This window comes from Mandrillus leucophaeus, unplaced genomic scaffold, assembly GCF_000951045.1.
Source record: "Mandrillus leucophaeus isolate KB7577 unplaced genomic scaffold, Mleu.le_1.0 Scaffold1140, whole genome shotgun sequence".
In the NCBI taxonomy this organism is placed as follows: domain Eukaryota; kingdom Metazoa; phylum Chordata; class Mammalia; order Primates; family Cercopithecidae; genus Mandrillus; species Mandrillus leucophaeus.
The window spans coordinates 125,259-135,205 of record NW_012099655.1 but is presented as its reverse complement, the minus strand read 5'-3'; positions in this window follow the sequence as shown (position 1 = coordinate 135,205).

Below are 9,947 nucleotides of genomic sequence, written 5' to 3'. Positions count from 1 at the left end.
AAAAAAAAAAAAAAAAAAAAAGTTGTAGAAATAACATTAAAATAAGAATTTCCTCTTTAACAGTGATTCCTAGAGGTTTTCACTATGTTAATTTTGATATATATATATAGACAAAATTGTATATATTATTTGTTTTTTCCTTTTATTATGTGGTTGGATCTCAAGTGCAGAAGGTTGAATTCATAACATTTATCAGTTCATGGCACCCTATCCTCATTGATATGTGCACAATCTCTCTCACCTTACGTTAATTAATTTATAACATTTCTTTCCTATCTGTTTCTACTACCATTCCCCCTAAAGAAAACAATTATTATAAGTTTCATGTGTAACTTTTTATGGGCTCTTAATTTCTATTAGTATTTTTTTTAGGATATTTTATTCTATAAAATAGTATTACATTATAATCTTTTCAGTTTCTTACTTTTTTTCACTCAGCACACTACTTTTAAGAGCTATCATGTTACAATGTCTGTATCTAGCCCACTTTTTCTAAAAATTGCATGTTTTTTGATGGTGTACATCCTCAACCTTTGCAGATCTACTCTCCCACTGATGGACATCTCGGTTGCTTCTAATTCCCCATTACCATGAATTATGCCAAACAAGTGTTGTTATGGACCTGTGTAAGGATTTATTTAGGATATGTACCTGGAAGCAAAATTGCTCAGGTCCAATATATGAGAGGCTTTATTTGAATTTTTATACCCAGAATGTGCTCCAGAATGCTTCCATGAGGCTACACTCCTACCAGTGGGGCAGACATGTTTCTGTCATTTCCTCAGCTCTCCCAATTCTTGGCACTACCCTGCTTTCTAATACTTACTACTCAAATAGAATACAACGTTACCTCACTTTTAAACTTTGGAGAAATTTTAAACCTATAAAAAATTTGTAAAAATAATACAGAGGTTTCTCTTTTATCCCTCACCTTGTTTCCCCAATGTTACTATCTTGCAAAACTGTAACACTTCTCTCTTTATAAAATAACCTAAATAGCTTGAGGTTTTTTGTTTGTTTTTGTTTTTGTTTTTGTTTTCACTTTTAGCTTTTTGGAAAACTTTTTGCTCATATCTCTAGATCTACTTTCTTATGCCTATGCTAGTGTATAATAAAACTATAATAATAACAGTGACACTTAATAAGTACTACTTATGCCAAGGATTATTCTAGGTTTCAAAGGCATTATTGTGTTCAACATTCACAATAAATCCTGTGAGGCAAATAATATTGATATTCCTATTTTAAAGATAAGGAAATTAAGGCACAGGTCACTAATCAACTTATCTACAGTCACTAGCAAATTACTAGCTAACCCTGGGACTCAAACTCAAGGCAGTTTGGCCCCAAAGTTTTCATTCTTTACCACTATGGTATTTTAAGGAAAAATTCGATATTATTTTATGAATATAGTTTTTCTTCTTTTTTTTTCAGTTGTAAAACACCTAATGCATCTGATATATCAAAATATCGGTCAACCATTATGCAGAAAAGGGTTAACTTTTCACATCTGTATTGCAGAACCCTGTATCCTCCTAAGAAAGGCCTATATTCGGGACTGGCTCTTGGCAGGCTCCTGGGAGAGGAGCTCTAAGTTCTTGGAATATCCTGCCTAATAAAATGTTTGTGTTTTTTTAAATAATTTGTTTTCTTGGGTCACAGAATATAAATTTGATCAGATAGATTATGCTAACAGGGTGATTTATGGTGCCTATTGTGCTCTGGTGGGCTGGGTCTGAGTAGCTGAGGTCAGTCACACAGGTGCCATATGCGTACCTGACTGATCCCCCATAAAAACCCTCTACATCAAACTTGAGTGAACTTCCTGGTTGACATTATTCGCATGTGTTATCATACCATTGATGGCACATTAAGCACATCAATGTAACTCACTGGAAGAGAACACCTAGAAGCTTATTCCTGGCTTCTCCTAGACTCCCTGCACCTCATGCACTTTTTCCCTTTGTTCATTTTTAATTTAACTTTTCGATACTAACTTGGACACAAATATGCACATACACACATTATGCCTTGTCTTCTATCTTTCTTGAGTTGACATTCTATGAGATATATTATCACATCAACACATGAGTTAAAATTGTCCTATGATCCATATCTTTCAAAGCTGTCCATGGTGTTGAATTATAGCAGCTTTCTATTTTGATTTATAAATGGACAGGAATATATTAGTAAAACACTACCAGAGTGGTGCAGTGAATATGCATGTATTCTTATGTGTTTACAGAGAGAGATAGGAAAAGAGAAGGAAAGGAATGGGATGGAAAGAAAAGAAAGAAAAGGAAAGAAATAAATAAATGAAAGAAAAGAAAATGAAAGACTAAGAAAGGAAAGGGAAGGAATTCCAGCCTTTCCATAAAGAAGCATGACACGACTTGAGACCAAAAGTCATAGCATTATAAACAGAATCCCTACTTTTGTAAATCTTTCTGTTCGATTTTTACCCTCAGAAGGAAGATTACAAAAAACAGTGCAACTGAAATTCATATTTCATAATAATGGTTGAAACAATAACCATTAATAGTTTGTAAGATTTGAGTCCAATAACTTTTAAAGGCAATAACTTTTAACTTTTAATTCTTTATGAGCGTATTTTATTTCCCTTTATGGACAGCTCTAGGCTCCTTTTCCTACTTCCCTGTTTCTAAAAGATATCTACTATAAATTTCTGAAAAAATTATATTTTTCCCTTTGACATCTAAAACTTTCCAATATGATGTGAAATTATTCTTCAAAGTAGTTTTAGCAATTTACACTCTTACCAACCTTGTATACGAGCTCTCAGAGCTTTACATACTTACCCAACGAGGTACTACTCGAAGGATACTGACAGATATAGCACACTCTACTTTTAATTTGCTTTTTCTATTTTATTAGACATTTTTGTTTATGTGTTTACTAGGCATTTGGATTTCTTTGCAGACTTTTGCTCATTTTCATTTTGGTCATTTTCTTTTTCTTATTTTTAAGGGAATTATGTGTCTCTTTAGAATACTAAATTGTGCCACTTAATAGAAGTGGCAGATATCTCTTTCCCTTCTGTAGCCTGAATTTTCATTTATTCTGTGGTTTCCTTTGATGTAAAGATGCTCTAATTTTATATTGTGGAATTATTAAAATAAGTCTTCTCTTTATGCTAAAGTCTTTTGTAGTTCTTCTGTTAAGGAATGTTTTCCATTCCCAAGGACATAAAGATAATGACTTTATAGGTACTTTAAAAAGTTTTAAAGTTTTAACTTTAATATTTCAATCTTTAATCCACCTGAAACTCATTTTTAGATATACTTATAGTGAGAAATATTTCAATGTATTTATTTTTCTTTTCTTAATATGGAAAACCAATTGCCCCAGTGCCATTTACTGACTTGCAATGTGTGTATACATTGTGTGTATGCAGATCTCTTCGGTGCCCTCTCTTTTTGTCCACTCATCTACCTGTCTGTTATAAGACATTATACTGTCTTATTTCCTATACATTGTAAATATTGCTATTAGAACAAATCTCTGAATTTTGTTCCTGTTTTTCTGCTTTTTGTTGTTGTTGTTGTTATCTTGCGCTCTTCCTCCTTTGCATAAATGTGAGAATCGGTGCAATAAATTTTTTATAAAGTAAAATATCTTTTAATTAAAATTTCATTGACTCTGTATGTCAGCAAAAAAATAAAGCTACTAAAGATAACTCCTCCCGAGACGGGCGGAGCACGAGGTCAGGAGATCAAGACCATCCTGGCTAACACAGTGAAACCCCGTCTCTACTAAAAAATACAAAAAACTAGCCGGGCGAGGTGGCGGGCGCCTGTAGTCCCAGCTACTCGGGAGGCTGAGGCAGGAGAATGGCGTAAACCCGGGAGGCGAAGCTTGCAGTGAGCTGAGATCCGGCCACTGCACTCCAGCCTGGGTGACAGAGCAAAAAAAAAAAAAAAAAAAAAAAAAAAAAAGATAACTCCTCAACCATTATCAAGGTAAATATCCATGTTTACTTAGATCTTCTCTAATGTATTTCAGTAAAGTTTTATAATATTCTGTGTAAAGCCTTTCCATGTTCTATTAGATTTACATCTGGACATTATTACTTTGGTAGTCATCAAAATTATATTTTCCAAACTACATTTTACTCTTTGTTGCTGATAGATAGACATAAATTTGATACCTGGGCCAAGGGATTTGCTAAATTATCTCATTTTTCTAATGTTTTATCTGCAGATTTTTAGGGATTTTTTAAGTAGGGAAATATAGCTCCTATAATTAAGGAAAGTTTTTAAATTTCCATTCTAGTTCCTATAAATTTTCTTTATCTTAATGCACCAGCTACAAGATTCAAAACAGTGTGGAATTAAAGTGATAACAAGTGGCAGTCACGTCTTGTTCTCACTGAGTACATGTTTTGACCTAGGTTTTAGGTGGACAACTGTTCCACTTATCTAGTTTTACATAAGGAGACATCCCAAAACAGTGACTTCAAACAACAACTATTTAACTTACTTACTTTAGCAGAGCTTGGTAAAGACAGCTTGCCACTGTTCCAATAAAATTCGTATTAGGTTTTGCCAAGTCCAGCTAGAGATGTTGGCTGGTCCTCCATATGGCTCTCCATATGATCTTTCTACATGGCTAGGTTGGGCTCCTCAAAAAATGATGGCTAAGTTCCAAGGATAATCTGAAGAACAGGTGTTTCAAGAATATAAGTGACATGTGCAAGCCTCTACTTAGATCTGTCACATTGGTCAAACTTATCACATGGCCAGCTGTGGAGTATGTCATTGTGAAACAAATGTGAGTACTGGGGGCATAGTTCGTTGAGCCCATTAAAGTGCTGATCTACCCCAGGAGCCTTTATTAAATTGACGAAGTCCCTTCTTATTTCAAGTCTGCTAAACTTTTCATCATAAATATATACTGACTTGTATGCAATGTTTCTTTTTCCTGTATCTATTAAGACCATCATGCAGTTTTAATTCTTTATACATCATTTATTCAAGTGAATTTATTGGAACTCCAACTGAAAATCCAGAAGTGATGAATTAGACAAAGTTTTCATATTCATGAAGTACAATCTATAGTGGTAGAGAAACCACTAACAAATAAACATGTAAACATGAAACGGGTTAGATGGCAACACACATTACAGAGGTAAAGAAAGCAAGGCAAGTGACATAGTGCGGGAAACAAATTATTTTATATTGTAAAGTTTTCACTAATAGCACCATATGTAAAAATAAAGCTTAAACACAGTTAGCTAATTGAGTATCTGAGGAAAAACATTCCAAGCAGAGAAACCAATGCAAAGTCCAGAGATGGGAGCATTCTTGGGATGTGTAATTAACAGCAAGGAAGCCAGTATAGTTTTTTAAATTGTTCTTCACCATTACTAAATTATATTCACTATTTTTTCAAACCTATTGGCATAACGTTTCATAATTTATTCCTTTATCTTATTTCTGTGGTTACCTGAAGTTACGGTTCCTTTCAATCCCTATTATTATTAATTTGTGCATTATCAGCTTTATTCTTAAAAGATTTTGCCAGAAATTTGACATTTTAATATCTTTCCCTCTATTGTTCTTAATTTCAATAACTCTTGCTCTTATTGTAACACCGTATCACTTCTTCCACTTATTTTGAAATTTTTCCATTTGTATTTGTAATTTTTCACATTAGAGACTTAACTAGTTAATATTTAATTTTTTTCTTTTTTAATATAAGTGCTTATGGCTACAATTATTAAAATCAGTTTAGCATATTTGTCATAAATTTGGCAATGTTTATATGTGATGTGATTCTTGATACTTGATTCTATGCCACAGTTCTAATTAGTTATTATAGCTTTGTAAGTTTTGATATCCAGTGGTGTGAATTCTCCAACTTGATTTTTCTTCATGTCATTGTGGCTTTTGGTTGCCTGCATTTAGATATTAATAGAATCATTTCATGAATTTCCATAAAGCCAAAACCTGCTTGCATTTTAATGAGCCTCACAATGAATTTAAAGATAAATTTGGGAAGAACTGACTTCTTAGCAATATTGAAACTTCCAATTGATAAAAATGTAAGATTCCTTGATTTATTCGTCTATTTAAAATTTTTTTAGCAATCATTTGTAGTTTTCAATGTAGAGATTTTGCCAATATTTAATTAAATTTGTTCCTAAATATTGGGAGCCTTTCAATGCTACTAAAATTTTATGGCCTTTGTATTTTATTTAGTTTACTATTTAATTCCAATAGTTTAGGTATATTTCCTTTCCAAATTATTATGTACCCAAAACATCATCTGTTTTCAAATTTTATACCTTCTTTGTCATTTTCCTGACTCTATTGGGCTACTGAGCAGAAATACTGACAGTAGTCTTTGTTGTCTTATTTCTTAACCTATAGTGGAAATTTAAAGTATTTCATCAAATATGATATGTACTGTAGCTTTTATGTAGAGTCTTTTCATCATATCAGACATTCCCTTTTCATCTGAGTATGCTTAGTAATTCAGTGATTTTATCTTTAGTAGATGTTAAATTTTTTCAAATGTTTTGCTGGATCTATTGGAATGGTTAAAGTTATTTTTCATCTGTGTGTATGTCTGTGCATGTGTGTGTATAATGTCTTCACTTAATTTTGTTATCAAGTTGATACTGGCCTCATAAGACAAGTTGGAAGTGTTTCTTCTTTCCTATTTCCTGGACAATTTTGTGTAATAAAATTTTATTTATTTATTTATTTATTTTAAACATTTTATTTCGACACAATTTCAAGTTTACCTAGAGACTATCAGACTAGAACAAATCATAGTCATATATCCTTTACCCAGATTCACAAATTATTAACATTTTTGCCCTAGTTGCTTTATTATTTACTCTTTTAATAAACTTTTTTAACCTTTTGAACAATGTGTATTTCCTAAGAAGAGACATTCTCCTGCATAACTAGTAAAATGATCAATATAAAAAAATACCATTTATACAATAGTATTATGTCATCCAGAGTCAATATTCAAATTTAATCCATTATCCAAATAACGTCCTATATTGATTTTATTTCCTAGTCTAAAATTCAACTCAGGAATAAACATTTCACTTAGCGGTCATGTCCCTTGAGGGTCTTTTAATCCGGATTAACTCCTCAGTCATTTCTCTTATAACATTGGCAGCTTGGAGTACATGTTATTTTGTAGAATGTCACTCAGCTTGGGTCTGTCTGATATTTCCTCTGATTAGATTCAGGTCACAAATGTCATGTAGGAAAACAGACATGAGATCGTCTTCTCAGCACATTACATCGGAAGGCACATGATGTTTATCTGTACCATTACTGGTGATATTAGCTATAATCAGTTGACTAAGATGGCTCTGCCAAGTTTCTCCACTATAAATTTACTATTTTTCCCCTTGGTAATTTATAAGTAATTTGTGGAGAGGTACTTTGACGATACATAAATATTCTTTATTCCCCAAACTTTGACCTACTCATTTAAGTATTCACTGAAAATTTTTGCTTAAATCAATTTTTATTATATTTGTTGCAAAATTGTGACTTTATAAGTCTACCATCTCTTCCACATTTATTAGTTGATGTTCTACTTAAATATATTAAATCCTCTGCTATTAAATAATTTTTAAATTTATTTTTTGTTTCAATAGGTTTTTGGGAAACAGATAGTGTTTGGCTATATGAATAAGGTCTTTAGTGGTGATTTCTGAGATTTTGGTGCACTCATCACCCAAGCAGTGTACACTGTACCCAATGTGTAGTCTTTTGTCCCCCACCCTGATCCCACCCTTTCCCCTGAGTTCTCAAAATCCATTGTGTCATTCTTAGGCCTTTGCATCTTCATAGCTTAGCTCCCACTTATGAATGAGAACATGCGATGTTTGGTTTTCCATTCCTGAGTTACTGCACTTAGAATAATGGTCTCCAATTCCATCTAGGTTGCTGTGAATGCCATTATTTTGCTCCTTTTAATGGCTGAAAAGTACTTCATGGTGTATATGTATACATCTCCCACATGTTCTTTATCCACTCATTGATTGATGGGCATTTGGACTGGTTATATATTTTTGCAGTTGCAAATTGTGCTGCTATAAACATGTGTGTGCAAGGAATCTTTTTCAGATAAAGACTTCTTTTCCTCTGGGAAGATACCTAGTAGTGGGATTGCTGGATCAACTGGTAGATCTACTTTTAGTTCGTTAAGGAATTTCCACATTGCTTTCCATAAGGGTTGTACAAAGTTTACATTCTCACCAACAGTGTAAAAGTGTTCCCTTTTCACCACATCCATGCCAACATCTATTATTTTTTGAATTTTTTATTATGGCCATTCTTGCAGGAGTAGCATCATATCACACTGTGGTTTTGATTTACATTTCCCTGATCATTAGGGATGTTGAGCATTTTTCCATATGCTTGTCGGCCATTAGCATATCTTCTTTTGAGAATTGTCTATTCATGTCCTTAGCCCGCTTTTTGATAGGATTCTTTGTTTCCTTCTTGCTGATTTGTTTGGGTTCTTTGTAGATTCTGGATATTAGTCCCTTGTCAGATGTATAGAATGTGAATATTTTCTCCCACTCTGTAGGTTGTCTGTTAACTCTGCTGATTATTTCGTTTGCTGTGCAGAAGCTTTTTAGTCCTATTTATCCTTGTTTTTGTTGCATTTGCTTTTGGATTCTTGGTCATGAAATCTTTGCCTAAGCCAATATCTAGAAAGGTTTTTCTGATGTCATGTTCTAGAGTTTTTATGGTTTCAGGTCTTAGATTTAAGTATTTGACTCATTTTCAGTTGATTTTTGTATAAGGTGAGAGATGAGGGTCCAGTTTCATTCTCCTACATGTGGCCTGCCAATTATCCCAGCACCATTTGTTGAGCAGGATGTCCTTTCCCCACTTCATGTTTTTCTTTGCTTTGTCGAAGATCAGTTGGCTGTAAGCATTTGGTTTTATTTTGGAGTTCTCTATTCTGTTCCATTAGTCTATGTGCCTATTTTTATACCAGCACTGTGCTGTTTTGGTGACTATGGCCTTACAGTATGAAGGCCATAGTCACCAAAACAGCTTGAAGTTTGGGTAATGTGATGTTTCCAAATTTGTTCTGTTTGCTTGGCCTTGCTTTTGACTATGCAGACTCTTTTTTGGTACCATATCAGTTTTAGAATTGTTTTTCTAATTCTGTGAAGAACGGTGGGGGTATTTTGATGGGAATTGCATTGAATTTGTAGATTGCTTTTGGCAGTATTGTCATTTTCAAAATATTGATTCTACCCATCCATGGGCATAGGATGTGTTTCCATTTGTTTGTGTTGTCTATGATTTCTTTGTAATAAAATTTTAAATAAAACATTAATGGACATAATATGTAGCATCATTAAGTGTCTATTTTTGAGTCACTTTGTGAAGCACTTTACAGAATTATTTTTTCAATATGCTCATTTTACAGAGGCAGAACAATTAAGCGACTAAAGTTACCTAACAAAGGATAAATGGTAGCACTAGAATTAAACCCAAGGAAATTGACTGTAATTGTTATGTACTTATATATGATACAGTATGCCTTCTATTATTAAGTATAAAAAATAACAAATGATAACAATACTGGAAGCAATATAATATTTTACAATAATTTTAGAAAGGAATTTATCAATATTTAAATGCATACAGTTTTAGAAATAAACTGAATAATCTTATATTCTTTAATTTTATTTTAAGGAAAAAATCAACTGCAGAAAATGCAATGTTGATAAAGATGATTATGCTATCACTTTGTTGTTATTTTATTCATAACTCAAAAAAAATATTAATAGAGCTATTTAACCTGTTTTGGTGAATGTGATAATGATTACAGAAAACATTGACTAATGCTGCTTATAACAATGAAAAACCGCCCAAGGTAATTTATAGATTCAATGCCATCCCCATCAAGCTACCAATGACTTTCTTCAC